Source organism: Triturus cristatus, chromosome 5_1 (genome assembly GCF_964204655.1).
Source record: "Triturus cristatus chromosome 5_1, aTriCri1.1, whole genome shotgun sequence".
Taxonomy (NCBI): domain Eukaryota; kingdom Metazoa; phylum Chordata; class Amphibia; order Caudata; family Salamandridae; genus Triturus; species Triturus cristatus.
In genome coordinates this window covers 225,606,585-225,633,312 of record NC_140587.1, presented here as the reverse complement: position 1 = coordinate 225,633,312, position 26,728 = coordinate 225,606,585, and positions in this window count along the sequence as shown.

The window sequence follows — 26,728 nt, the reverse complement described above, 5'->3', positions numbered from 1 at the left end:
GTTCATAATTTTTAATGGTAGAAAAAAAATTATATACAATTTTGGTGGGATGTTTGTTTTTTATGAAACAATTTTATAAGTAAAAATTGACTTTTAAGAAAATAAAATTGTTATTTTGTAAATATATAAATAAATCCAAATTATAATGAATTTTTATAAATTTAAAAATATCTTTTGTTGATATGTTTTTAGAAGTAGGAATCTGATAATATTTATGTTTAGTATGTAGCATCTTTTATGTTTTAATGTAGTTTGTAGTAAATTATATGAGTTCATTGTCGAACACCTTTCCTGTGTTAATGTTGTTTGGAGTGGGAACACAAAATTATATATGTTTAGTGAATAGCACATTCCCTGTGTTAATGTAGTTTTGAGTGGGAATAGTATATTATTTATGTTTATTGTCCAGCACCTTCCCTGAGTTAATATAGTTTGGATTTGGAATAATTGTTTTTATATGTTTAGTGACCAGCACTTTCCATGAGTTAATGTACTTTGTAGTGAGAATAGTAAAATATATATCTTCAGTTTGGAGCAAGATTCTCAAAATATTGTAGGTTTAAGTGGTAATAGTACATAATATATGTTTAATAAAATATTAATTTATAACCGGTATTAAATGTAAGACAATTATTGTATTCCAAATATAATATAAGAAAAATAACATAGAAAGTAAATAAATAAGATTTATATTTTATTTATTTATTATTTTTATTGAAAGATTCAAGGAAAGAAATGCAGTGCATTTTATTTTATTTACAATATTTCATATGTATTTTTATAAAGCATATTTTTTTTAAATGTTTGGATATGTTACATATTTGGTAAATATGTAAATATAAATGCTAAAAATGTTAAGCATAGTAAGTATGAAACAATTTTAGGTTTTATATAATGCAGATGTTGGTAAATATGTACATTTTTTACAAACATAAGAAGAAGTTATCCACAGTTTTGCATACATTTATTTAATATATATTTATTTTGTAAAAGTTGTACAATTTTATTATATTGTAAATATGTATTTGATAATTATACACAGTTTACATTATTATTTAATATATATTTTGCAAACATTTTTTGTTGTATTCTCTTTATGAATTATTCACATACTTGATACTAAATAATATTATATTTTGTATAATATTATTCATTGTGTAGCAAAAAACAATATTATAAATTTAGGAAAGCATTTCGTGATTTATTTTTTTAAGATTAATATATTTTTTCAATTTTTTACAAACAGTAAACATTTTTTAGACCAATGAGTGATTACAACTTTTTTAATATAGTAAAAAATATTATGTGTGTTGTAATATTTATTATTATACATTGTACAATTTTTAACACAATATAATGTTTTTTTTTACATTAGTAACATTATTAGGTATTTTTGAAACTTTTTTGTTTAGCATTTGTATATTACATTGACTTTAATGTGGGAAAGTATTTTTTTACTTCAACAAGGTGGCCACTTTTTTAACTAAGTTCTATTTTCTAAGCTATCGGTGTTGTTTTTTGGTCGTTTTTGAAGGGAGAAGCTCGCGGTTGGAGGCTGCGTTGCATCGGTTAAGGTAAGTTTATTTTAATTAATTTTAGACTGAATTTAGGAATAAGGGGAAGGTAGTTAGGTAGTTTATAGTGTATATATGGTATATTTGCTTTTTTTTGTGAAGTTTAGTTTGAGGATTTACATATGTGTAATGCGGTTACTGAGTTTCAAGTTTGTTGTTATGGTTTGCTATCTATGTTTAATTCCATTTAAAGTAGTGTGCTAAGGAATTGTAATTATGTTTACGTCTGTTTTCCAATAATATTACTGTATGTTTGTGCGGGAGGGCTTGTGTATTTTTTCACAGGTACTCTATGTTCCCTAATTGGCGTTCCAAGAAGGCTGTTTTTAAAAAAAAGTAAATGTGTTTTAGTTTCGAGTAAACTAATAATTATTTGGCCATTCCTTTATTTTTGGGGTTTTCATTGAGCGTTTCTTTTTTTAAATTTCTTTTTGGTTCTTTTTATGGTTCTACACTATGGATTTTTTGTCGGCAGTGTTTGTTTTCTACAGTTGTATTTTTCGATTTTGTTTTGGGTTTTTTATCTAAGTATTGTAATATCGATAAGTTTGGGTTTTTAACTTGATGTCTGGATTATATTCTTCAGCTACCAAAATGTAAGTCAGGGAAATGTTATTTATATAATTGTTATTGATATTTGTTAGGGTATAAAATATATTTATCATGTCAAATGAAATATTTTTAAATGACAAATTTATTTGACATTATATTTATATTTTAGATGTTAAAAAAAATTGTTTCATTAGGAGCTCAGGGGCCTATTATGAAAGTCCGCCTGCCACCGCAACGGAGCATGGGACCGACCGCCGATGTTGCGGCGGTCCCGCCATGCAAATTAGGATGCGCCCGCTACAATGGCAGGCACATCCTGGCCCTTTTACATTGCGGGTGGATCTGCTGGCTGCAGCCCGCTCGCATTGTAAAAGGACTGTGCACAGCATTGCCATGCACAACATAGCAGGCACCAAGTAGTGCCTGCCAAGTAGTGCATTGCAATGGTACTCCCCATGTGCACCCTGGGGGGCCCACAACCGGACCCCAATATCATACACCGCATGTCTTTTTACAGAAAGGCCAATAACCGCATGCATCATAATATGAATGGCGGTCTTTCCGCCCGCCGCGGTGCCCCCGCCATACTAATATGGTGGGTGGGGTACCAAGGATATTTGGCAGGCGGATCGCCAACGCCGGACCAGTGCTGGTGATCTGCCCGCAAATGTAATGGGCCCCTCAGTTTAAAATTAGGGGGCCGATTCCGGCCGCAAAACGAACCGACCGACACGGACCCGGACCAAATACCGACCGACACGGACCAGCGCCGTACGATCTGTGCAGTATGATGCAACACGTGTGAATTACAACTGACACGTACGGAATACAAGCTGTACGGCCGAGCCGTAGGAAAAATAGTGATTCGGCCGGAAAAACGATGCGATTTTCACCGACCGACACGAACCCAGAATGAACCCGACCGATCCGCACCCGCGATGTACAATTTGCGCAGTACGATGCAATGCGTGTAGAACCAGACTGACTCGCACGGAGACCAAGCCGCACGACCAACACGCACAGACAACCCGGCACACAAGCAATAGAGACTGCCGCGACCGACGCGTACCAAACACAGAAGATAGGCAGCATGAACGAGGCGGAGAAGCCTGCACGAGACAACAGCAGCGTCTGTTTCCATCACATGAACGTCTCCTTCATGCCTACAAAACACAAAGGAAAAAGACAAAAAAGGAACAAACAAGCAATGACAAACCCAATAAATACCACAAAAAAAACATGGGACAAAGACACACTCACCACTCCAACTATATAAAGGACTACAATCACTACCATCATCCCTTGCAAACAGGAGACACAGCCAGCAGCAAACACCAGTACACAGCAACCACAGACACACTCACAACTCACCCATCACACAACTCGCACATCATCAGCACCTCATACAAAAGCACACACACATACACCCAGCAAAACCAACACCAACCCACCATCACTTGCACCCTCACACACATATCCCTCACCACCACCACCCATCACCATGCCCCCAAAGAAGAATCCAAAGTTCACAGATAGTAAGTTAGAAGTGCTGGTAGATGAGATCATCAGAGTAGAGCCACATGTGTTTGGTACATTGGTCCAAAGGACCCCCATCTCACAGAATACCAAGATGTGGGCGAGGATTGTGGACAAGGTGAATGCCCAAGCACCAGCAAGGCACACAAAGGACGATATCCAGAACAGGTGGTATGACGTGCACAGGAGGGTCAAGAAACTCATCGAAAAAGATCACGCCCTGAGTCAGTGCACCTGTGGTGGCCCTCCTGCCAAACCAGTCTACCTCAGGACCTGGGAGAAGAAGGTGCGGGACATCCTACCACCAGAGAGCGTCCATGCCCTAACAGACATCCCAGAGCCTGGTGAGTACACAAACAACATACCCAAGATTGTGTGGCAAGGGGACTGTGAAACCATGCACCGCAAGCAAAGCTACACTAACCAATAGATAATCAGCCCAAGATGTGTATGCCAGTCAGACAAACACAATACCTGCCATCTCAGAGTGACTGGGAACTGTGCTATGACATGCACCAACCTACAAACAAATAGATCAAGCCAGTGGCACAAAGCCAAATAGACCCTGCCAGACAGTTTGCCACCACAAACACACCACCTCACAGTGCAGCTGACTGTCAGGAAGGAATAGTGGGGATGCAGGTGAAGTGAGTGTAGCCAAAAGCATGATGGGGCCTGTAGTCACAGATAATGCTCCCCCTCCTGATTGGCCCTTCAAGACCTCTCAGAAACATGCCCACATCACAGGGAGTGGAAAATGACTGACAAGATGGCTGACACTGGCTCCTGCTGTGGGGAGCACAAGGCCCTGCTAGGGCTTGTGTGCAAATCAGAAGCAGGACACCACTGACTGACATCCTGAAAGACAACTTGCACGCCCTACAATGGAAGCACGTTTCATGATGGGAAGGAGGACTGACAGCCCTGACCATACTTATCAGCATGGGGAGAAACCCCCCCTCAACACAAACTCCACACAACTCACCGGGTACAATGCACTGACACACACCTCATTGAAATATCAGCAAAAGATACCCCGTACTGGGTGCTGCTGTGTGAAGCACTGGGGCTCTCTTGGGACTTGTAGCCAAACAAACACCAGGATTTTACAGTCAGCCATCTTGCCATTGCTGTCACACCCCCTCACAGGGAAGCAGAGTCAAGAGGGAGGAAGTATGGGCATGCTGGGAAGGGGGGTGTAGCCAAGAGTATGATGGGACTCGCAGTCACAGACAACCTACACCCACCCACATGGCCCAGCAAGATCAAACTGAACCATACTCGCCTCACAGGGAGTGGGAAGGGACTGACAAGATGTCTGACACTGGGCTCTGTCGTGGGGAGCACAAGGCCATGCTGGGAAATGGCCACCAACAATATCAAACTCTGTCCGTGACAAGCTGGGAAAACGCAGTGTAAAGGCAGGCATCTGTTTGAAAAGTAGAAAATGTCATGTTTGTGAACCAACTATGCATGTAGAAACATAAATCCCATTGCGTGTCTCTTCCAAACACAAGTGGTGCTGTTATACCCAGTCCCAGACTCTGGTGGACACTGAGCTCTCTGGTCTGACTCTCTCATTGTCCTCTTCATGTGACGATGACAAACCTGGCCCCTCTGGTGTGAGCCATCATGCAGCACCAGCAGCATTGGCATCTGCCCCCCCTGTACCCACGCCTCCAGCATCTGGACACCGACAGGGCATCCCAGCCAACACGGACAGACCAAGGCCAATCAACACCCACAGCACAGGGACACAGGACCCTCCGGAAGCTACAGCAAACACCACCAGCAACACCACCCAAGGGGTCCCAGTGTCACCTGTGCATCCCGCCGCTGGTCCTGCCTGTGTGGAGAGGGGTGCTGGGAGGGGTGGGAGGCACAGGGCGCGCCTTGCAGAGGGGTCTGGATTTCCTGATGACCCCCACCTGGCACGCATCTTAGATGCGTACCAGGATAGTACCGGAGGATTTGGCCAGGTAGTGGGGTTCCTCAAGGACATGCAACACGAGCAGGTCGTCAACCATGCCCGCAAGGAGGCCAAGTGGGATGACATTACTGCGGTGCATCGTGACTTACTACAATGCCTCCGCCAGATCTGGCACAACACATTCCAGGCTACCTCCATACATTCACATAACAACCATGGAAACTCACATTCAGGTGAAGAAGTTGTTGATGAGCTGTGAGCGGATGTCACCATCATCTTCATCATCACTGGCATCTTGGCCCAGGCCGGGATCCTCCACAGGTGCCAGACGTTGGTCATCGTCAATGTCATCCTGGATGAGAAGCACCTCCTTCCGCACCGCCATGTTGTATAGCATGCAGCAGACAAGGATTATCTTGCACACCTTTGCAGGCTCATATGGGAGGGCCCCTCCGGTCTTTTCCAGGCAGCGAAAATGGCTTTTCAGGAGGCCGAATGTCCGCTCAATCACCCTCCTACTCCGACCATGTGCATCATTGTAGCGCAGCTCGGCTGGTGTCACAGGGTTCCTGAGGGGTGTCAGCAATCACGGCATGTTGGGGTATCCGGAGTCACCTACACACACAAAAATGAACAAGTAGCTGAGTTTTGTAGGAGTGCGGAATACAAGATTGACAAACACACACAATGAGAAACAGTCAGTACACACCGACAAGCTAGGCATGCTGAGCTGGCATCTGTGACATCAGCGTTGCAATGCGACTACTCCTCATTATGTAGGCATCGTGCGCAGAACCAGGGAACCGTGCACACACATGTGTGATTGACATGTCAGCAAGACAGGACACCAGAGCATTGATCGAATGGTAGTGCTTCCTTTTACGGTATGCCTGCTCATGTGCCTGTGGTGGTATCAGGGCAACATGTGTCCCATCAATAGATCCGATGACGTTCGGCATCCTCCCCAGTGTATAAAAGGCATCCTTTACTTCAGGAAGTTCAGCTGGGCCCGGGAACTTATATATACAGATATACAAGTCGAGGAATTGCAACATCCCCTCCAAGACATCACGTAGCACCCGACTAAACATCGTTTGCGACAACCCACCAGCAGTAGCCACAGTGTACTGGAAGGTACCAGTAACAAAGAAGAGCAGGGCTACCATCACCTTCACCTTTGGGGTCAGTGCTGTAGGGTATGTCCGGCCAGGTAGCAGATGTGGCGCCAACTGCTCCGTCAACTCCGTAATCAGTGGCCTGGTGAAGCGGTACCGTCTGATGCAGTTGCGTTCCTACATGGTTGCAAGGTCTGGGAATGGCCGATGGACAGCTGGTGCCCTGCAGTACAGAGATGCACAAAGGAAGATTGTCAGTTCATCCACCCATGTGGCCATGACCACGATCAATATCACATGCTAGTTCATGACATTACACAATGTACTGAGGTGTGTGCTGTTGGTCATGGACACGTATTTTACCTACAAGACCACCACCTCACCTCTCAATTCCACATGTCCACATGAGTCCCATGTAGTGCAATGGCCAATCATCTGGTTGTGTCACCCAACCTATGTGCTGCTGCAACGTTCAAAACACACACCACAGTAACAATTGAGGCCTCATATCTCCCAGGCATCACAGATCTTTGCCATGCAGAAAGCCAGGCTCCCTGTATTGCCACATCAACACAGCAATGGACATGGCGTAGCGCATACACACCACAAGGCAAGTGTAAGTCCGACAGGTAGTGGCCACTGTTGTTCCTGCTGGCACGACATGTACGTCTCTTAGACACACACCCCATCAAGGTTGATGCATATACCACATGGATGTGGAGACTGTCACCCATTGGGAACATTTGATCAGACACATCTGAGACACAACATGCACACAGACTGTGGGTGCACATCAATATTGTGGCTACAGGTATCACTGCAATCACCCCCAGGACTCAGGGTGTATGTGACCTGTCCTTAACATATCCAACCTGACACTGTGTCCGTGACACATGCCCATTACTGTCCAATTGCACATCACAGTGGTAATGTGCACAATACGCAGAGGATTCTGCCCCCATGTACATGTGCACAGCCTCGGAGTGGCTGCACAAAGTGCCAGCCAAAAAACAGATGTGGCCCCCCCAAACACCCAGGGAATGCAGCCTTACATGCCATGGGACACTGTGTGCCCAATGCTGTAGTGTGGTAGGTGTGCACAGGTGTCCCTGGCCAGTATATGTGTGTTGCATCCGTATAATAGTCACACTAATGAGGTCTGACGCGGGTGACAATGCGTACTCATTGTACGGGTCATGTCCGAGCCATGCGTACGCTTTGTCATTGAATGCAATGAGGTCCAACGCGGGTGACAATGCGTACACATTGCATGGGTCATGTGCGATCCGTGCATACGCTTTGTCATTGAATTCACTGAGGTCCGACGCGGGTGACAATGCGTACGCAATGCACGGGTCATGTTCGAGCCGTGCGTACGCTTTGTCATTGAATGCAATGAGGTCCGATGCGGGTGACAATGCGTACGCATTGCACGGGTCATGTCTGAGCCGTGCGTATGCTTTGTCATTGGATGCAATGAGGTCCAACGTGGGTGACAATGCGTATGCATTGCACGGGTCACGCCCGGGCCGTGCGTACGCTTTGTCATTGAATGCAATGAGGTTCGACGCGGGTGACTATCATGCATTCGCGTCGGACAGGCATGGTCCGAGACAGGCGTACGCCTTGGCCATCGAATCGTAAGGAGACGGGTGCATGTGTATGTTCAAAATACGCGTTGTACAGTCAGTTGAACGAGCCGGGCGCACCCATTGGCTCCGGACTGTCATGGAGATGGATGCGGATTCAAAACTTGTACGAGTTGTGCACTGGAAATTCAGTTGGATGCCTACAACAATGTTGCAATTTCAAGTGTTCCATGAAGGTGAAGATTTGAACAATGCGGAAGGCGTGTATGAGTCATACTTTTAAATGGATTGGCCCGATTCATAGAATGCAACCGTGTTGGACCTATCACTTGGGACACATGGCACAGATTCTGCCTCTGCAGCACAGATATAAGGCTGGCTGGCCCCCATGGAGCTCACTTGCCTGCATTACATGCTCCTGGACCACATCCCTGCTACCACTGCTGCTGTATCTGCATCCTCTGGCTCCTGCTATGGCACGTACTCTGGAGAGGGCCCCAGCCTTCACTGAGGAGGAGAACCAGGCCCTGCTGAACGGGCTCCATCCACAGTACAGAAAGCTCTATGGGAAACCAGGGGAGCAGGTGAGTGTGCAGTCCACTGACTTCCTAATTATGCATGTTTGCTGACTAGCAGTACTAGCAGTGTGTACACCAGTGGCAAGCATTCTCAATGACTACTTTCATCCCCCAAAGTGTGTGGGTACATGTGATGAATAGGTTTCCTGCTGCTAAAGTGCATTATTACAAGCTTAAACTATCCAGGCATTGTTAACATGTCATACATGCAGGTTATTATTCCTTCCCCATGGTTGCATAACCTGTGTAATTCATTTCCCTTTGTGATGATGACATGTATATCCAAATGTGTGCTGCACAAATCTGGGGCATGTGTGTTAATGTACTTTTCACTTTGTCATCCTCACAGGTTGATGCCCACCAGAAGCAGGAGATCTGACTGACTATCGCCCAGGCTGTTCGTTCTGAGGGGGTCTACAAGCCCCGGATCCGCAATTGCCAGAAGAGGTGGCAGCACCTTCGGGGCTGGACCCGGAGGATAGCTAGAGTCCAGCTGAAGCTGTCACCTCCACGCAGGAGGGACGGACACCGGACCCTGACTCCCCACATGCTCCGGATACTGGCAGTGGTCTTACCGGACCTGGATAGGCAGCTGAAGGCCAGACAGCAGCAGGAAGGGGGTAAATCCATGCCTAATCTGTGTACTATGTCTGACATGCTAATTGCAGTCTTTTGGCCTGGTCACACTTCCACATTACGTAGGTCTTGTAGTCCAATACTCAGGTCCATCAATTGTGTGATGCATCCTCCTCATCTGTTCCACAGGTGTGGCCCCTACAGTCTGTTGCTTGTGTCACTAGGGCACTGTGTCCCTGCAGTCAGCTATGCTTCAGCTACCGGTCAGCATCTGGTCCCGTGACTCTGTTGTGTGTTACATGGGTGGGTCAATTGTTTACACAATGCCTGAGATCTGACATGTGATCTGTGTGTGCCCTTGAGATGTGTACCAATTGCTAGTTTGACTCGCAACATGTGGCTGGGGTATTCCAAACAAACCCATGCAGCAGGGGACTCCAATTTAGGACCCTCAGGAGTATCTATATCAAGTATGTCACACTTGCTTAGCTACCTGACTACTGTCCAGGGCCAAACACTGTTTCATGTGGACCTGGCCAGTCATGGCTCCTCAAGGGCATTTAGAAACACTCTGTAATCCCACTCTTGTGTATGAAATTGCAGGTTGTGCTTAGTGGCATGTGCCCTCAGGTTTCTGCCTCTGTGTCATTAGGGTGTGGCTTGTTGTTATGTACAACTGGGGTGGCCATGATTCAGAGTGTCAGCATGACATCTGAGATGTGACTGTGAGAGACAAGACCTGTGTGACATATAGGTGTGTGATCATCTGACAGCGCACAATGGTGTATGTAACTGTGTCCTTCATGCGGCTGGGTTACATGCATGGCAGACTGTGATGTGTTAGTGTACAGGGATTTGTGTATGCAGAGACTCATATGTATGATTTGCATGATGTGGTGTCTTCTGGGTCCTCAATATGTTGTTTGCATGGGATGGGCAAGTGCTCCGGTCATCTGCCGAGCTAGCTTTACCCCTGAGCTAGGATTGTGAGTCAGTGCATATTGTTGTTGTCTGGATGCCCTGCCCCTGTGACAGGAGACAGTGTTGACTGACTTTCAGGGCATCCCAGTGCCATGGCACTGAACTTGCTATGAGTGATCCTGCATTGTGTTCAAGTGTGCACCATGCACCCCATTGTGGCATTGCCCATCAGGACATGGGTACATCATACTGCGTGTTGCTGGCAAGCATCACAAGCATGTGAAATGAGTCTCTGCCCATCCCTTCATCCGGACACCTGTACTGAGTCAGTAGCAAGGAATGTGCTGTGTGTATAGTGACATACTCCTACATGTTCACTTGCATGTACAACTAATGTGTGGGTGGGGCATGTTGGCACATTGGGGTGTTAGCATCCAACATGCAACGGACATATGTGTGAAAGTCAAGGAGGGATATGTTTGCCATGGTTGATGTTGAGAATGACAATTGTCTTATTCTGAACAGTGTTGGCACTTTGAGCTGTGTTCATCTGATGATGCCAGGGCTTGCCCTGTGATGTGATGTACTCACTGTGGTGTGTGCAGTCAGTGCAGGTGACTGATCTTGTTCTCTTACTTCCTATTCCTATCCAGATACACCCACAGCCACAGGAGGGGACAGCTCCATGGACCAGGAGGAGCCACAGAGCCTGACAGGGACAGAAGGAGAGGAGTCGGTGGACTCAGTGGCACGGAGGTCGGGTGGAGCCACACAGAGGAGTCGTCAGCACCATCACCCCCAGATGAGGGCCACAGCAGCTCTGAGGATGACTCCCTTGTGGAGGCGGGTGTCAGCAGCCACCAAACCCCAGCTAGTGAGGCTGTCCCCGCCACCACCACCAGCCTCCCATCGGCTCCCATCCCAGAGGTCCCTGTGGGCTCCCGTGTTCGTGAGCATGTCTCCTTTGTGCCAGGCACCGCACCCCCTGCCCCTGTGTCCCCTGCTGCTCTGAGTGAGGAGTCTGTGGACTTACTTAGACAGATCCATGTAGGGCAGACGTCGATGCTGAAGGTCCTCCATGCACACACAGGTCTGTTGATACAACTGGTGTCATTCATGGAGGGCATTTCCTCGGGCATGCCTGCCCTACAGAGGACCAATCAGTCCGTGGCCTCCTCCCTGACGGCAGCAGTGTACCTCCTCCAACAGTCCCACACCCCTCCTACCCCTGCACCACCCACGATTCCTAGCACCCTACCTGTCCCAAGCACAGAAACCCCCAAACCAAGGTCTAGACGTGCACACAAGCAAGCGCAGGGGACTGATTCCACACTCACAGGGGCTGGTTTGCAGACACACACACAGTCATCCACAACCACTCCGCAGTCCTCCGAGACCTCTCCCTCCCAGCCCCCTTCCCTTGCCTCACCTGCAACCACATGCCCCAGAAGCTCTTCCTCTGTGACCTTGGCCTCTTCCCCACCGACTCTGCAGTTTCTGATTACAAGGGGAAGAGGAAGTCCCCACACACAGAGGGGAGAGCCCTTCACACCAGCACACCCTCCACCAGGCGCAGTCAGACAGAGACCCCCACCCGCAAGTCCCCCTGGCACAAAAAGAGCAAGACCCCCCCGCCACCACGCAGCTCCTAGGCAAAGTCTCCGTCCTCCATCCCCCAGGCCACCACTCCAGAGGTTCCCCCGCCACTTCCTGCCCCGGGTTCCCCCACCCACAGAACCACCATCCCCAAAATGCTAAGGCCATCCCCCCCTAGCACTTGCTCCTCCACACCTGGTCAGACAGTTAGTGCCACTGATGTGGGGACCGTGTCCCCCCCCACTGCCCTGCCGACCTCACGTATCCCCCATTCCGCTCCCATGGATGTAGGCACTGCTTTGGAGTCCACCACCACCCCGTCTGACTTAGGCACTGCAGTGGTGAGCCAATCCACTCCATCTGACCTGCCCACTGGAGTTGTGCCAGCACCCACACCATCTGACTTGTGCCCCACAGTTGTGACAGCACCCACCACTTCAGTCAGCTCCACTGCAGTTGCAAGTGTCTCGCCTGCATCCACCACCTCTTCACTGCCTCCTTCTGCTGCGCCCTGATCCTGTCCCTGCGGTGCCTGGCCTGCCCCCATGTATGCCCCTCCGAGGGGATGACACCGGTCCTTAGCAGTGCAGGCAAGCAAGGTGTGACAGTCGTCACTCTACTTCACTCCTTGGCATTTGGACATGGACTGGCCATTGGCCTTTTGTTTGCACAGACGTTTAACTTTTGCTGAATAAAGCTTTTTTCTTTATCTCTGTGAACTAGATTTAGCTGTACATTATGTTGATGATGTTTAACATGCCCTTGCACCTGTGATGCTTTGTTTACAATGTTGAATACTGATGTGTTGCTGTGAGGTACTCCCTGTGGTCCTTGAGATATGTATCCTATTCTGGTGGGTATCCATGTCATCCTTTGCAGCTACCTGGGTGTGTCAGGATCAATTATTTGTGGACATCTCTCTGTGAGCATTTCATTTGCATGGTCACATCTCTGGCTTGCATCCAATGCACATATGATGTGCTTCCCATTGTCCAATTTGTCACTTCCACATACTTTGTGCTCATCAACACTGGACCTACAGGTGTGGGCATCATTGTAATAGGAGCAACTGGGTCCTCTGTGCAATTTGCAAGACATATGTTTTGGGTATGTGCAGATGACTTAGGGGAGACTCACGCACTCAGGCTGGTGTGACCAGAGCCTTCATTGTGTGGTAACTGATGGCTGACTGACCAAGTGTTCTGCAGCCATGAGTGAGACTTGCGGTGAATATGTTTGGCACAGCTGGACTTCCACAGGAGTTGGGTCCCCTCAAGTAAGTGTGTTGTCCATTGACATGGCCTGGGCCCATGGTGTGTGTTGTATGAGCATGTGTGTGTGTCCACATCCCTGTTCATACACAGGCAGTGTTCCCTTGATATGTTCCTGTTGTTGATGCTTGCTGAGTGGTACTGGGTTCATCCCACTACTTTTGCAATGGGCTACCAGATGTGTGGGTGCATGACACACTACTGTTAATTGGTGTATCATCATTGGGATTTGTCAGTTCTGAGTGGTGATGATGTTGTCAGACACAGATGGGACACATTCAGGGTTCCTCAAGGCACCTGTTTATTTGCTAAATCATGTAGTTGTCCCTAGGTGGTACCTTTCAGTGATTGAGACATTTGTATGTGTGTGTGACTGCTCCCACTTGTCGGGTTCATGGCTGCGATGCTGGCAGGTGTCAGCATGTGTGCCTTGTGGTTCTCCTTGGTTTCTGCATTGTTCTGGTACTGTGGCAGGGATTCTGGAGGTTAGGTGAGCTTTGAGGTCATGGCCATGTACCGCATACTGTGCAGTATGTCTGTCATTCCCCAGGGTTGTAAACTGTCCTTGTGTGATGTGTCTGTGCACCTTAGTTCCTCCCAACATTCCTGTGTTTGTCATGGGTGCATGTGCAATGTCACCTGTCCATGTGGGCTTCATAGATACACATTGTTGCAGTTCAGGGTGTGTGGTGTTGAGGGTGGACTGATGTGAATGTTTGCATGGATTGTCCTCTAGCTCCCGTTTGACCATGGATGAGGGGCCATGCTGAGTGATTTGTGTTTGTGTATGTGTGATGTACGTTTGTGGAACAGGACACATGTCTGGGTTTCCCAGTTTGTACGACATCTGCCTTTGTCATCACAGTCGAGGTGTCATGCATGCTTGTGTCCCCCCAATGTCTGGTCCCTGGGGGTAGTGCTGTTGTGTGTCAGTCTCTTGCTGTGTTAGTTGGTGTTCATTCCAGCTTGTGTCACATGTGTCTGTTGTACTCCCTCTCATCTCCCAATGCCTGATTGGCCACTGAGGGTGTCCTAATGATGGTTTACTTTTGTATGGCACTGTGTCCACATCTGTGTCACTGTGGTTCTGCCCCCCTCATGTGTTGTGTTGTTGCCTGGGGATACTGTGACACACACACACACATGCTGTGTCAGATGTGCAGTGTGAATTTGCCTGTTTGTGTTGGTGCATCTGCACCAGTGCACTGATATTGCTGTTGTGGGCCTTTGTCTGGATGCTGTTTCTGTGATTTTGCATGCTGTCCCTGTGAGTCATATCACATCATTGTGCACATTCATCCTGGTTGTTAGGTGCCATTGCTGGCATGGAATGTGAGTTTGTGAGCTGACACCTGCAGTCTACACATGTTTTTTTGATTGGTGTGTCTATTTTCAAGATGTGTGTATGCTTTGTGATGGTCACTTCTGCTCTTGTGTCATTGTACACTGTATGCATTGTCAGCCCCCATGTGTGGTGCTTGTCTGCAAATGGCCGAGAGTGTGTTATGTTTTCAAAGCACTGTTAGCCTCACCACATCTCTGTGTGTATGGGACATAACCACTAGTTTGCCCCAGAAGTGTTTAATGTGTTGGGAGCAGGGATCATACATGCTGTTTGTTATTTGCAGCTTTGACCATGATGACACTTACCTTTTGGTCACTGTGATGAGGGGGGTTTAGTCACAGACTACACACTGTTGACATGATATTGGGGGGGATGTATTTTGCGGTCCTACCTGATGTTGGAGTATGCTAGATGTGTTGCGCATCACCCATCCTATGGCTGGGGGTGGCAGGGGTGATGGGCAACAGGTCCCTTGTGAGTGGGGGTGGCAGGGGTGATGGGGAACAGGTCCCCTGTGAGTGAGGGTGGCCAGGGTGATGGGCAACAGGTCCCCTGTGAGTGGGGGTGGCAGGGGTGATGGGCAACATGTCCCCTTTGAGTGGGGGTGGCAGTAGTGATGGGCAACATAAGCCCTATGGGTGGGGGTGGCAGGGGTGATGGGCAACAGGTCCCCCGTGAGTGGGGGTGGCAGTAGTGATCGGCAACATCAGCCCTATGGCTGGGGGTGGCAGGGGTGATGGGCAACAGGTCCCCTGTGAGTAGGGGTGGCAGTCGTGATGGGCAACATCAGCACTATGGCTGGGGGTGGCAGGGGTGATGGGCAACAGGTCCCCTGTGAGTGGGGGTGGCAGTAGTAATGGGCAACATCAGCCCTATGGCTGGGGGTGGCAGGGGTGATGGGCAACAGGTCCCCTGTGAGTGGGGGTGGCGGGGGTGATGGGCAACAGGTCCCCTGTGAGTGGGGGTGGCTGGGGTGATGGGAAACATCAGCCCTATGGCTGGGGGCGGCAGGGGTGAGGGCCAAAAGGTCCCCTGTGAGTGGGGGTGGCAGGGGTGAGATGGGCAACATGTCCCCTGTGAGTGGGGGTGGCAGTAGTGATGGGCAACATCAGCCCTACGGCTGGGGGTGGCAGGGGTGATGGGCAACAGGTCCCCTGTGAGTGGGGGTGGCAGGGTTGATGGGCAACAGGTCCCCTGTGAGTGGGGTTGGCAGGGGTGATGGGCAACAGGTCCCCTGTGAGTGGGGTGGCAGTAGTGATGGGCAACATCAGCCCTATGGCTGGGGGTGGCAGGGGTGAGGGGCAACAGGTCCCCTGTGAGTGGGGGTGGCAGTAGTGATGGGCAATATAAGCCCTATGGCTGGGGGTGGCAGGGATGATGGGCAACAGGTCCCCTGTGAGTGGGGGTGGCAGTAGTGATGGGCAACATCAGCCCTATGGCTGGGGGTGGCAGGGGTGATGGGCAACAGGTCCTCTGTGAGTGGGGGTGGCAGGGGTGATGGGCAACATCAGCCCTATGGCTGGGGGTGGCAGGGGTGATGGCCAACAGGTCCCCTATGGGCGGGGGTGGCAGTAGTGATGGGCCATATAAGCCCTATGGCTGGGGGTGGCAGGGGTAATGGCCGACAGGTGCCCTATGGGCAGGGGTGGCAGGGGTGATGGGGGTGGCAGGGGTGATGGGCAACAGGTCCCCTGTGAGTGGGGGTAGCAGTAGTGTGGGCAACATAAGCCCTATGGGTGGGGGTGGCAGGGGTGATGGGCAACAGGTCCCCTGTTAGTGGGGGTGGCAGGGGTGATGGGCAACAGGTCCCCTGTGAGTGGGGGTGGCAGTAGTGATGGGCAACATCAGCCCTATGGCTGGGGGTGGCAGGGGTGATGGGCAACAGGTACCCTGTGAGTGGGGGTGGCAGTAGTGATGGGCAATAGAAGCCCTATGGCTGGGGGTGGCAGGGGTGATGGGAAACAGGTCCCCTGTGAGTGGGGGTGGCAGTAGTGATGGGCAACATCAGCCCTATGGCTGGGGGTGGCAGGGGTGATGGGCAACAGGTCCCCTGTGAGTGGGGGTGGCAGGGGTGATGGGCAACATCAGCCCTATGGCTGGGGGTGGCAGGGGTGATGGCCAACAGGTCCCCTATGGGCGGGGGTGGCAGGGGTGATGGGGGTGGCAGGGGCGATGGGCAACAGGTCCCCTGTGAGTGGGGGTGGCAGGGGTGATGGACAACATGAGCCCTATGGCTGGGGGTGTTAGTGGTGCTGGCCATGCAACCCCTATGGTGGGCTGTTGTTAGTGGCCAAGATGTGCATCCCCTGTGTGTGTGCCATTTTGCGGGTACGTGTCGTTTGTTTATGTGGTAGGTGTCTGACTGACCGCCTGCGCCTTCGGCGTTGGTTCCTGAGCCGGTCATAGATGTAGAGTACTGGTATGACCTGCGTGATGGGATTCATGATGTGTTCATGTCGTACACGCTGCTTGTTGCTCCGTCTCGTACCCGCTGCAAGCTGGTCCGTCTCGTAGCCGTGTATTGATTTGTGGCGCGAATCGTAGCTGATATGCTTGTTTTCCAGATGCTGTACATTGCGACCCGTCTGGTGCGTAGGAAGTATGCATCGTACTTGTCATGCCGGAAACTGCTATGGATACTGCTTCCGGGCGACTCGGTTCAGCGTTAGGAGTTACGGCTCGGACGGAGAAAGGAGCTTGAATCAGAGCCTACGTGTAGGTCGGGTTTTTGGCAGTTATGCGCATCGTACTTACTCTACAGGACGGACCGGCTCCAGGTACGTATCGGTCGCACGGTACGGCTACGGACAGCTGTCCGACCGGCTATCGGAATCGGCCCCTAGGTGTTTTCTATGTTTATGTGTGAATGTTTTAAAGTAGGGATTTTGCTATTGTTTCTAAATATTCTATCACTTTAGTGTTTGGGTAGAGTCTTACTTTATATTGTAAATGCTCATACCTTGTTTTAGTTTGTTCAGTTAGTTTTGGACATAGTTGTGTTACAGATTGTTCTAGTCTTAGTTGTTGGTAGCTTTTCTCTTTTTGGATTGATTCTAGTAATTTATGTAGGGTTTTTTGGGTTCTGTCTGTTGTGGCTTTGAAAGCGTTATGCTTTTCCACAGTGTTGTTAGTTTTTGCTACTTTGTTTAGGGAATTGTTGTATACATTCCACCATGGAATGTGGACTTTTGGCTGTCTCCTGTGTCCACATCTATGTAGCCTTCCCACCCAGGTATCCTCGAAATAGTGTAGTAGGGGACTTAGTTTATGTCCATTTGTTTGGTCATAGGGGCTTTCTATTAATGAATTGTAGTGTTCAGCTACTCCAGTGATTGGGATGTAGACTAGTGCAATTAGCTTTTTAATTTCTTATGCAAAGTTGCTGTTAGTTGCATATTCTACACTAAGGGCAGATTTTTGAAGGTGTCTCCATATGCATTGATAAAAGTGATAACAGCAACCTTGTATTGCTGTGTGAGGGTAATTTTTCAGGATGGCTTGTATCTTTGACAGTTCAAAGTCTATTAGAATTGTTTGTGGGTAGTAGTTATTAGTTTCTTGCTTTACTTTTGTTTGAAATTCTACATAGGTAGTTGTTTGTTTGTTTGGTAACAGGGCATATTTAAAGGGGATGTTGCTATTGTGATACTGTCCATGGATTGTGTATAATTGAAACGACTTGTAAATACTTTGATTGATTTTATGGTCACACTGGACCTTTCTATCAATTTTACAAAATCCCATATATTGTCATCTAGCAATATAAAGCGCGAGAAGTGATCACTGTTATGTAAAGGTGGGGCGTTGTCCAATGTCACAACCTATTCATACTTGGGTGTTCTATTTGATGAAAAGGGATCCTGGGTGGCCCAGAGAGCTCTCAAGAAAAATACTCTAGAAAGAGCAGCAGGAGCAACACTGGATTTTGCCAGGAGATTAGGGAGCAAGCCCTTATTGCAATTACTGAAGGTTTCTAACGAGAAATGCATCTCCATGGAAAAATATGAATCAGCCATAGAAATGAGTTGGGTTTTGAAGAGCTGAATGATGAAACACTTTTAAACTTATTTGATGATTTTTTAACTTAGTATTGATATTGTATAATATTTATGTATAGTAAGGTATTTGCTGGTACGATGGGTTTTATCACGTTACACCACATGTATGTAAGGGCTAAGTAACTGTTTTTAAAACAATTGCAAATGTAAAAATATGGGTCACTCCTTGTGTAAATTTACTTTTATGGCCAAAATGCGGCCGATTAAAGGGGCCCAATAGGATGGCGGGCAGACTTTAGTCCCACCACCCTAGCGGTGCTGGGAACGGCCGCCAGTGGTGCGGCGGTCCCGCACCTGCAATTAGGATGCCACCGTGACGGTGGCATCCTCCATTCCCAGCATTGTGGCAGGCAGTGCTCACAGCACTGCCCACCACAATGCTGGAAATGCACTGTGTGCATTATCATGGACAAGGTGACAGGCACCGCGAGGTGCCTGCCACCATGTCCATGACAATGCAGGAGTGCACCGCCCACCCCCGGAGGGAAAATAGTGAACCGTCCGGAAAACTGACGTGATTTTCACCGACCGACACGAACCCTGAATAATCCCCATGTCACAGAAAACAAATATGTGGGCGAGGATTGTGGACAAGGTGAACGCTCAAGCACCAGCAAGGCGCACAAAGGACGATATCCAGAACAGGTGGTATGACGTGTGCAGGAGGGTCAAGAAACTCATCGAAAAAGATCACACCCTGAGTCAGTGCACCGGTGGTGGCTCTCCTGCCAAACCAGTCTACTGCAGGACCTGGGAGGAGAAGGTGCGGGACATCCTACCATCAGAGAGCGTCCATGGGCTAACAGACATACCACAGCCTGGTGAGTACACAAACAACATACCCAATATTGTGTGGCACGGGACAGTGAAACCATGCACCACAAGCAAAGCTACAGTAACCAATAGATAATCATCCCAAGATGTGTATGCCAGTCAGACAAACACAATACCTGCCATCTCATAGTGACTTGGAACTGTGTCATGACATGCACCAACCTACAAACAAATAGAGCAAGGCAGTGGCACAAAGCTAAATCGACACTACCAGACAGTTTGCCACCACAAACACGCTACCTCACAGTGCAGTTGACTGACAGGTAGGAATAGTGGGGATGCAGGTGAAGTGAGTGTATCCAAAAGCATGATGGGGTCTGTAGTCACAGATAATGCTTCCCCTCCTGATTGGCCCATCACGACCTCTCTGAAACATGCCCATATCACAGGGAGTGGAAAATGACTGACAAGATGGCTGACACTGGGTCCTGCTGTGGGGAGCACAAGGCCCTGGTAGGGCTTGTGTGCAAATCAGAAGCAGGACACCACTGACTGACATCCTGAAAGACAACTTGCACGCCCTACAATGGAAGTACGTTTCGTGACGGAAAGGAGGACTGACAGCTCTGACCATACTTACCAGCATGTGGAGACCCCCCCCACCTCAACACAAACTCCACACAACTCACCGGGTCGAATGCATTGACCCACACCTCTGTGAAATATCATCAAAAGATATCCCGTACTGGGTGCTGCTGTGTGAAGCTCAGGGGCTCTCTTTGGACTTGTAGCCAAACAAACACCAGGATTTCAAAGTCAGCCATCTTGCAATTGCCTTCACACCCCCTCACAGGGAAGCAGAGTCAAGAGGGATTAAGTATAGGCATGCTGGGAAGGGGGTGTAGCCAAGAGTATGATGGGAGTCGCAGTCACAGACAATCTATACCCACCCACATGGCCCAGCAAGCATACACTGAACCATGCTCACCTCACAGGGAGTGGGAAGGGACTGACAAGATGTCTGACACTGGGCTCTGTTGTGGGGAGCACAAGGTCCTGCTGGGAAATGGGCAACAACAAACACCAGGACTTCACAGTCAGCCATCTTGCCATTGCTGTCACACCCCCTCACAGGGAAGCAGAGTCAAGAGGGAGGAAGTATGGGCATGCTGGGAAGGGGGGTGTAGCCAAGAGTATGATGGGAGTCGCAGTCACAGACAATCTACACCCACCCACATGGCCCAGCAAGCATACACTGAACCATGCTCGCCTCACAGGGAGTGGGAAGGGACTGACAAGATGTCTGACACTGGGCTCTGTTGTGGGAAGCACAAGGCCCTGCTGGGAAATGGGCTATAACAATATCAAACTCTGTCCGTGACAAGCTGGAAAAAAGCAGTGTACAGGCAGGCATCTGGTCGTACAGTAGAAAATGTCATGTTTGTGAACCATTGATGCCTGTAGAAACATAACTCACATTCCAAACACAGGTGGTGCTGGGGAACCAGCACCAAATGAAGAGGATTCCCAGGCCCATACTCTGGTGGACACTGAGCTCTCTGGTTTGACTCTGTCTCTGTCCTCTTCGGATGACAACGACCTACCTGGCCCTTCCAGTGTGAGTCATCATGCAGCACCAGCAGGATCAACATCTGCACCCCCTGTACCCACGCCTCCAGCATCTGGACACTGACAGGGCACCCCTGCCAACACGGACAGACTAAGGCCACTGAACACCCACAGCACAGGGACACAGGACCCCCTGGAAGGTACAGCAAACACCACCAGCAACACCACCCAAGGGGTCCCAGTGTCACCTGTGCGTCCCGCCGCTGGTCCTGCCCGTGTGGCTAGGGGTGCTGGGAGGGGTGGGAGGCAGAGGGTGCGCCTTGCAGAAGGGTCTAGACTGCATGATAACCCCCAACTGGCACGCATCATAGATGCGTACTAGGATAGCACCGGAGGATTTGGCCAGGTAGTGGGGATACTCAAGGACATGCAACAGGAGCAGGCTGCCCACCAGGCCCGCATGGAGGCCAAGTGGGATGCCCTTACTGCAGTGCATCGGGACATACTCCAATGCCTCTGCCAGATCAACACAAACCTGTCCACACCTCCCTGTGTGGCCACAACATCTGTTGCAACACCATCTGCCAGCGCCACAGGGAGGGAGGAGGTCTCTGGCGGAGAGTCCCCTGAACCACAGAGGCCTGCACCTGAGGATCCCCCCACCAGGAAGAAGAGGGGTCGTCCGAAGAAGGACATGTGAGAGGCAGATGTCCCAGCACATCCCCGAGGGCCTCTAAACCTGTTCTGGACAATGTTCTTTGTGTGCAACCCGTTCACCTTGTCCAATTGCTCACAACTCGCCCACATGACATGGAGGGTTCATGTTGGGCCAATGTAGCAGATGACTGTGGACTTTACTCTGGACATTTCATCTACCAGCACTTCCAACTCTAATGTGAACTTTGGATTCTAAAACCAATGTACAGCACCCACCATCCTTTGCACTTTCCTCACACATGTTCGAAAATAAACTCACCAGTACACCATACTTGCCTCTTGTGATTCCAAATTGTCATGTGTCATGGAGATGTCGATCTGCTACACAACACAGTGCATGCCAAATACTGCAACAATGTGACCAACGTTAGGTGAGTCATGGTGATGTGACACATGTGAGGGAGACACACCACTATGGCAACACAACACATGCTCACCATGGCCATGTTACTCATCACACACAATGATGTTGACCTGAAACACAAAGGTATGCACAACCACAACACCTATCCACAGTCAGTGGTAACAAGTCCACAGGTGAGGTAATCAAATGTCACTCAGATGTGGGAAGACAGACAACGCACCTAACAAAGCATAGCACAGGTTCATTACACATCAGCAACATGTTTATTCAAAAATAGTTGCAAGGCAATTGTACGTTACGGTGGACACACGGTCACAGAGTGTCTGAGAATTGTAGTCCAGGGGTGTGTGGCACATCACTTGATATCAATTGACTACTCACACACTGGTGTAGGATTCTGGGTGTTGGGGTCAGTGTTGACCAAACAACAGGCAAATTACCCTGTGAAGGACAGACACAAGACACAGTCAAAAGCACAGCAAAACAGGAGAGAAATGCAATACACATGCACAAAACATGTCACAATAAACCTACACAAAAACAAGTTAGCAGTACTACCCTATTGTGGAGTACACACCACCTGAATGGACACATCACTGCACGCATCCAGTCAAGTGGCACACAGACACACTCAGACAGCAACAGAGCAGCCACAACACATTCCAGGCTAACTCCATACATTGACATAACAACCCTGGAAACTCACATTCAGGTGAAAAAGTTGTTGATGAGCTGTGAGCGGACGTCACCCTCATCCTTATCATCACTGGCATCTTGGCCCAGGCCGGGATCCTCCACAGGTGCCGGAGGTTGGTCATCGTCATCCTGGATGAGAGGCACCTTCTTCCGCACTGCCATGTTGTGTGGCATGCAGCATACAAGGATTATTTAGCACACCTTTGCAGGTTCATATGGGAGGGCCCCTCCGGTCTTGTCCAGGCAGCGAAAGCAGCTTTTCAGGAGGCCGAATGTCCGCTCAATCACCCTCCTGCTGCAACCATGTGCCTCATTGTAGCACATCTCGGGCTGGTGTCACAGGGTTCCTGAGGGGTGTCAGCAACCACGGCATGTTGGGGTATCCGGAGTTACCTACACACACAAAAATGAACAAGTAGCTGAGTTTTGTAGGAGTGCGGAATACAACATTGACAAACACACACAATGATAAACAGTCAGTACACACCGACAAGCCAGGCATGCTGACCTGGCATCTGTGACATCAGCGTTGCAATGCGACTACTAATTATGTAGGCATCGTGCGCAGAACCAGGGAACCGTGCACACGCATGTGTGATACACATGTCTTCAAGACATACCACCAGTCTCACCGTCCATTTTCCCCTTTGGTATCACTTTGTTCGCCCTAAGTTGGCAGGGTATGCCCAGACGTGGGTCCCTTGCTCACTTTACCACTGGATTCAAGATTGCCTGGCTGATGAGGGTTATGAACCAGAAACCGGTCCCAGGATGCTTGTTTCCGGTCCAGGGAAGACATGGCTTGGCAGTTCAGGCTGGACTGTTCCCATGAGGCACAGGGTCAGACTGATTTGCATATGGCCATGTCTGAACTGGGGTGGTGGAGTGAGCTAAAGAATGATGATGGATTAAACCCAGATCAGTTGACTGGGGGTGAGTGTTTGATTTTCTCAAATGCTCTGTCCATTTTCCTCTTTGGTATCGCTTTGTTCGCCCTAGGTTGGCAGGGTATGCCCAGACGTGGGTCCCTTGCTCACTTTACCACTGGATTCAAGATAGCCTGACTGATGAGGGTTATGAACCCAAAACCAGTCCCAGGATGCTTGTTTCCGGTCCAGGGAAGACATGGCTTGGCAGTTCAGGCTGGACTGTACCCATGAGGCACAGGGTCAGACTGATTTGCATATGGCCATGTCTGAACTGGGGTGGTGGAGTGAGCTAAAGAATGATGATGGATTAAACCCAGATCAGTTGAATGGGGGTGAGTGTTTGATTTGCTCAAACGCTCTGTCCATTTTCCCCTTTGGTATCGCTTTGTTCGCCCTAGGTTGGCAGGGTATGCCCAGACGTGGGTCCCTTGCTCACTTTATCACTGGATTCAAGATAGCCTGGCTGATGAGGGTTATGAACCCAAAACCAGTCCCAGGATGCTTGTTTCCGGTCCAGGGAAGACATGGCTTGGCAGTTCAGGCTGGACTGTTCCCATGAGGCACAGGGTCAGATTGATTTGCGTACGGCCATGTCTGAACTGGGGTGGTGGAGTGAGCTAAAGAATGGTGATGGATTAAACCCAGATCAGTTGACTGGGGGTGAGTGTTTGATTTGCTCAAACGCTCCGTCCATTTTCCCCTTTGGTATCGCTTTGTTCGCCCTAAGTTGGCAGGGTATGCCCAGACGTGGGCCCCTTGCTCACTTTACCACTGGATTCAAGATAGCCTGGCTGATGAGGGATTTGAACCCGAAACCGGTCCCAGAATGCTTGTATCCGGTCCAGGGAAGACATGGCTTGGCAGTTCAGGCTGGACTGTTCCCATGAGGCATAGGGTCAGACTGATTTGCAGACGGCCATGTCTGAACTGGGGTGGTGGAGTGAGCTAAAGAATGATGATGGATTAAACCCAGATCAGTTGACTGGGGGTGAGTGTTTGATTTGCTCAAACGCTCCGTCCATTTTCCCCTTTGGTATCGCTTTGTTCGCCCTAAGCTGGCAGGGTATGCCCAGAAGTGGGTCCCTTGCTCACTTTACCACTGGATTCAAGATAGCCTGGCTGATGAGGGCTATGAACCCGCAACCGGTCCCAGGACGCTTGTTTCTGGTCCAGGGAAGACATGGCTTGGCAGTTCAGGCTGGACTGTTCCCATGAGGCACAGGGTCAGACTGATTTGCATATGGCCATGTCTGAACTGGGGTGGTGGAGTGAGCTAAAGAATGATGATGGATTAAACCCAGATCAGTTGACTGGGGGTGAGTGTTTGATTTGCTCAAATGCTCCATCCATTTTTCCCCTTTGGTATCGCTTTGTTCGCCCTAAGTTGACAGGGTATGCCCAGACGTGGGTCCCTTGCTCACTTTACCACTGGATTCAAGATAGCCTAGCTGATGAGGGTTATGAACCCGAAACCGGTCCCAGGATGCTTGTTTCCGGTCCAGGGAAGACATGGCTTGGCAGTTCAGGCTGGACTGTTACCATGAGGCACAGGGTCAGACTGATTTGCATATGGCCATGTCTGAACTGGGATGGTGGAGTGAGCTAAAGAATGATGATGGATTAAACCCAGATCAGTTGACTGGGGGTGAGTGTTTGATGTGCTCAAACGCTCCGTCCATTTTCCCCTTTGGTATCGCTTTAGACATACCACCAGAGCATTGATCATGTGGAAATGTTTCCTGTTATGGTATGCCTTCTCATGTGCCTGTGGTGGTATCAGGGCCACATGTGACGCATCAATAGATCAGATGACTTTCGACATCCTCCCCAGTGTATAAAAGGCATCCTTTATATCCGGGAGTTCAGCTGGGCTAGGGAACTTGATGTACAGGTCAAGGAAATGCAACATCCCCTCCAAGACATCGCGTAGTCAGGACACACCGACAAGCTAGGCATGCTGAGCTGGCATCTGTGACAACAGCGTTGCAATGTGACTACTCCTCATTTTGTAGGCATTGTGCGCAGAACCAGGGAACCGTGCACACACATGTGTGATTGACATGTCAGCAAGACAGGCCACCAGAGCATTGATCGAATGTTAGTGCTTCCTTTTACGGTATGCCTGCTCATGTGCCTGTGGTGGTATCAGGGCAACATGTGTCCCATCAATAGATCCGATGACGTTCGGCATCCTCCCCAGTGTATAAAAGGCATCCTTTATTTCAGGAAGTTCAGCTGGGCCCGGGAACTTATATATACAGATATACAGGTCGAGGAATTGCAGCATCCCCTCCAAGACATCGCGTAGCACACAACTAAACATAGTTTGCGACATACCACCTGCTGTAGCCACAGTGTACTGGAAGGTACCAGTAGCAAAGAAGTGCAGGGCTGCCATCAGCTTCACCTCTAGGGTCAGTGCTGTAGGGTATGTCCGGCCAGGTAGCAGATGTGGCGGCAACTGCTCCGCCAACTCCTCAATCAGTGGCCTGGTGAAGCGGTACCGTTGGATGCAGTCGGGTTCCTGCATGGTTGCAAGGTCTGGGAATGGTCGATGGACAGCTGGTGCCCTGCAGAACAGAGATGAACAAAGGAAGATTGTCAGTTCATCAACCCATGTGGCCATGACCAGGCCCAATATCACATGATAGATCATGACATTACACAATGTACTGAGGTGTGTGCTGTTGGGCATTGACACATATGTCACCTACATGACCATCTCCTCACATCTCAATTCCACATGTCCACATGAGTCCCATGTAGTGCAATGGCCAATCATCTGGCTGTGTCACCTGACCTATGTACTGCTGTGACGTTACAAACACACACCACAGTGACAAGTGAGTCCTGATGTCTCCCAGGCATCACAGATCTGTTCCATGCAGATACCCAGGGTCCCTGTATTGCCACATCGACAATGCCATGGACATGGCGTATCACGTACACACCACAAGGCAAGCGTGAGTCCCACAGGTAGTGGCCACTGTTGTCCCTGCAGGCCCTACAACTATGTCTCTTAGACACACACACACCAT